The following is a 5,384-nucleotide window of genomic DNA, read 5'->3' on the forward strand; positions in this document are numbered from 1 at the left end:
AAAGACATAGAACTATGTGTTTTCGCCATTTAACCCTGGAGCAGAGAGAAGCGTCTCGACACGGATATATGGCCTCCCCCAGCACTTGCTCACCCTCCAAAGCACCAGGTACCTCCTCAGGACCACCCGTGGTTGTAGGCCTCTCTAGGATTCCAGCCTCAAGTAGGCGTTTTAGCACTGTGAGCAGTTAACCGTTCCTCACTTTTAAACCCACATCATCACCCAGCTCAGAAACAGACAAGAATAAGCCCCAGGGCTCACTGTATTCACAATGTGTTAGGGTGGCATTCGGACGTTCACAAGACTCGAGAATGAGAACGGCTCCTGACTGGTCATCCTGCAGATGTGGAAGCATCTGAATACTCAGGACTTCCTGGGGTCACGGACACCCTCCCTGAGTTGCTCAGATCCCAGGGGGGTGGCTTCTAGAAGTGAGGGGATAAGGAGAAGCTGAACCCAGAACATCAACAGGGTGATCCCGGTGCTCGGGAGATCCCGGCGCTCTTATTCTGGGTCTTGCTTGGGTGTGGTTTTAAAAGAGAGCTTATATCAGTATGGTATATGTGCCTGAATTCCCCAGGGTCATCTTGTTATAAGGCGGATTTGAATTCTTTACACACACCACACACACACACACACACACACACACACACACACACACACACATGTATGGCTGGAGATTCCTGGGCGAGGCCATGATTGCAGGCTAATGGTCACATTGGAATCACCTAAGGATCTGGGAGATGGGTGATACCGATTAGAGACAGCCAAGACACAATGAGACTGACAATTGATCTAGAAGCGAGTTGGGCCAAGGGAAACTGACACGTGATGGAGTAGAGACTAGGAATGGGGCACAGAAAGACAGGGTTGCAATAACCACCACCACAGCCACAATCGAAGGACCTAAGAGACAGGAAAGAGGAACAGTGAGACAAACACATCCATGGAAAACTGACCAGTGAGGAAAAATTGCCAAGGACGGGAAAGGAGGCAAGGCACACAAAGGGAGAAGCTCTAGCTTACTGTGGGCAGCCTGGCACCAGCCATGCCAAGCCAGGCTCCCGATCAGGACAAGCAGGAAAGGGATGGCAGGTCTGGGTAAAGTGACACTTGCCAGGGAGCAGGAGCACAGACCTGGGTCCTAGCTTCCTTGTTTGAGAACTTCCTCGTACCTGTATTTCCCTCTGCTAATCCAGAAGACACCTCTCTCACAAACCCATTAGCCATTCTCTCCTTCCCTGGACTCTTGCAGAAGGTTTTAAATATGTTCTAGTCTTTTTCATTAAAAAAAAAAAAAAAAAAAGACCAGGGATGGCGGTATGCACCTTTAATCCCAGCACTCAGAAAGCAGAGACAGACAGATCTCTGTGAGTTCCAGGTCATCGTCATCATGGTCTGTATACATAGCGAGTCCCTATATGAGTAAGGTTTATATAGTGAGACTCTGTCTCAAAAATAAGCAAAAGGTCTTTCTGGAGCCATGTCACATCCCTGTAATATCTATCTATCTATCTATCTATCTATCTATCTATCTATCTATCTATCTATCTATTCCTCCCTTTTTGCTAGTTGAAGATCCTGAAGGAATGGGCTCCTTCCTCCTGCTCCTCAAACAGCCCTGGCTAAGGAAGTCAGCGGTGTTCAAATCCCTGAACATCCCCAAACATATTTTTTCTCGGTCTCCCTGTAGCTGGTTCCTCTCAGTTCTCCCTCCTTGCTAGTTCTGAAAATTGCTATCCCTCTGCATTTCCTTCTGCCTTCCCTTTCCCAGCTCCTTTGTCAAAGGGTCCTCCACACTCTGATCTTCAGAGCCTCAGAGCAGGGTCCAAGCCCTCTCTTCCCCCTGTATTCCACTTTTCCTTAGCCTCTTCCGAACCTGCACACACCCGGTGATCTTCTCTAGTCAGAACCCCACAGGACCTGTGCTTTGGTTAGGTGGTGTCTGTTCCCACTTCAGAACCAGATGGACATTCCTCCTCCTGCTGGCTTTAACACTGGTCTTCCTCACAGGCTTCCTTCTCGGCACACTGCACCATGTGGGTCCGGGTGTTTGAGTCAGACACTGACACCACTCTCTGTACTCCCCTCCCCCACCTCCCTGTATCCAGTGCATCACCAAACGCTTTATTCTCCAAATGCCTTTGACTTTGCTCATTTCTCTCCATTTCCAACCCCCTCCCCCACCCCCTTCCTGGATAACGGCAACAGCTCCTGAGCCTCTCCAGTCACACACAAAATGCAAGTGCAGACACAGTCTCTCACTTGTGACTGGGGCTTGCGGATGGAAGCCTAGCTCTGGAGAATCTTTCCAGAATCGCTTCTCTTCACTTGTACTCTTCGCCTTCCAGCTCTCCGGGTTTCTGGCTCCTTGAACACCAACATCCTTTCTGCCACAGGGCATCTGATTATACTGTCCCCCTCTGTGTGAAACTGTGTCGTTGATGCCAGGTATGGTGACGTACGCCTTTAATCCCAGCACTCAGGAAGCAGAAGCAGAGCTCTGTGAGTTCGAGGCCAACCTGGTCTACACAGTGAATTTCAGGACAGCTAGGGCTATGTAGAGAAAGAATTTGCCTAACACAGCGACAACAAGAACGACAAAACCAGAACTGTCTTGTCCACAGCAATGGCACTGGCAATGTGGCCATTGAGCACTTCAAATATGGGCACTGGCAACTGAAAAAAAATTGAAGTTTTAGTGCTGATTGATGAAATTCAAAACAAAACCATTCAATTTAATTTTTAGAGATTCAAAGAAGGAAAAGAAAAAGAAAACGTGAGCATGCGAACCTCTTTCTTTCATCAATCTTGACTTTTATGAAGTCTATAAATACAACTTAACTTTCTGACAAAAATCTTAGCATCCGAATGATATACTGTATGTGCAAAAATACACACAGAACTAGTTCAAATGTGAATGATTTCTCTAATTCTTTATGTTAGTGACATACTGAAAAGACAGTATTTTGCCTATATTTGCTTAGGTAACAGATACTGGGCTAGGCACGCTGTGGCTACTAGACACTTTGGATGTGGCTCACAGATTTCTGCCGGACACACTGCTCTAAAACTGCCTTTCCCTGGTGCAGATACTGTTTCCTGGAACCCCTGAACGAACAGCCCTGCTCTGCCACACCCTCCCAGCCATGATGGATCAATGCCTCCTTCACAGCCAGGAATGAACCCAGAACATCGATGTACAGGCAGCGGCAGCCAGTGCTTCTGGAAAACGGGCCACCCAGAATTCAAAGCTACCCTGGGAGCTGCCTGGCTGACAGCCTTCCACGCAGCTCCCTCTAGAACCCCTGAACCCCTGGCCAGAGACCCAAAGGCAAGATGTGTTTTGTGATATCTCACTGATAGCTCACGTACTTTCTTTAGTTTGATGGCTTGCTTTTAAAAGGGGTGTGTGTGTGTGTGTGTGTGTGTGTGTGTGTGTGTGTGTGTGTGTGTGTGTGTACCTGTGTTTAGATGCCTGAAGAAGTCAGAAAAGTGTGTCAGCTCCCCCTAGAGAGGGAGTTATGTGCAGTTGTGGGCCACCAGACTTAGATACTAGGAACCGAACTCAGGGTCTTTATTAGAGCAGCATACATCTTTAACTGTTAACTTATCACCCTAGCCCCTAGCTTGCCTTGTTTGAGACAAGGTCTCAGGCAGCCCAACCTGCACTCACTCCTATGTCGTTCAGGGTGGCCTTGAACTCTCTATCCTCCTGCCTGACTCCCAAGTGCTGGGATTTCGGGTGTGAACACCGTGATGGGCTTGACTTAGACTTGTTTGTTTCCTTTTGTAGTTCTGAGTATTACTTTTGTGACCATAAGCACAGCAGGCATGTGATCAATGGTTGACCCGCAGCCCCAGGTGGCTGGCTTCGTAACTAAATGTTGTTCTGTCTTCCTTACCTTTAAGGACTTTAACCTTCTTTAAAAAAATTGAAGATTTAAAAAAAATTAGATTATTTACTCATTGTGGATGGTGTGTGTGTGTGTGTGTGTGTGTGTGTGTGTGTGTGTGTGTGTCCATGTCTCCTCAAGCATATGGAGGTCAGAGGACAGCTTTAAAAGAGTCACTTCTCTCCTTCCATCATGTGAGTCTCCCATCCTACCCAGGTCATCTGGCTTAGCGACAAGCTCTTTCACTGCCTGAGCCCTCTTGCTGGCACAAGACTTTACTATTTATCTTAAATCCTTTTTCTTGTTCTTTAGAGCTGATCTCAGCTCTCCTGCTCTGACCACCCCGGGAGAATGAAGTTTGATTTTTGTTTCATCGGGGTGTTGGTGGTTTGTTGCTTGCCCTTTTTTGCTTTGTTTTTTCACTTTTACAAGCTCCATGTATCCCAGAATCTGCCTGCCCTTGCCTCCCTCTGTTTGCACTTGGAGTCTTGTTCGGACCTTCACTCGATGAACATCTGTCTCTCCCATCATGCTCTGAGCTCTGTGAGAGCATGCTGAGTCCTGCTGTCTGTCGAAACCAACCACTGAGTCTAGAGCCTAGCCTGCACTGATGTCAGCAGACACCAGAACACCACACGACGTCATTGCAGCCACAACAGCACCTTCGATGGACACTCCCCAAGAGTCCGACAGTGGACAACCCGACAGTGGTCAGAGCCTGCTCGGTCCCTCCTCACTAGGGGTACCCTTGGGTATGCAGACCCTGACCTGCCAGATGGAAGCTCTCCCACCAAGCTGGCCTGGATGTCTGAGGTACAGCGGTAGTACGGGAGTGCATCTTGACTAGGATGTGTTGCCCACTAGCTGGAGCCTGGTTAACACACATGCTGTGTGGTACACTAGGTCTGGAATAGCACCTGAGTCTCTTTCCCAACAACCTCCTTGTCCACAAGGTCGTGGCTGGTCGACAGACCACATTCTGATTTACATTCATACAGATGGGGCTGGAGGGATGGTTCAGTGATTAGGAACACTTGCTGCTTTTGCTGAGGACCTGGGTTCGGCTCCCAGCTCCAACATCAGTAGGTCAGAAACTCCTGTAACTTTGGCTTCTGTTGGGCACCTGCGTACAGGTGATACACATAAACTCACACAGGCACACATACATTCCTATCAATGTTTTAAAATCTTTTTTACAGGGTTGGGGATTTAGCTCAGTGGTAAAGCGCTTGCCTAGGAAGCGCAAGGCCCTGGGTTCGGTCCCCAGCTCCGGAAAAAAAGAACAGGGAAAAAAAAAAGAACTGTAAGCTACTTTTAAAATCTTTTTTAAAAAAATGCAGAGGACCCAGTGACCGCCTTTCAAGGTTTGCCTAAAGTTTTGTTCCTGTCAGAGGCTATTAGGGAGCTTTTAAAATCAGGCCCTGCCCCTCCCTTCTCCCATGGGTACCCACCAAACCTCACACCCTGAAAATGAATGGAGTGCTGGGG

The sequence above is a fragment of the Rattus rattus genome, chromosome 1 (genome assembly GCF_011064425.1).
Source record: "Rattus rattus isolate New Zealand chromosome 1, Rrattus_CSIRO_v1, whole genome shotgun sequence".
NCBI lineage: Eukaryota > Metazoa > Chordata > Mammalia > Rodentia > Muridae > Rattus > Rattus rattus.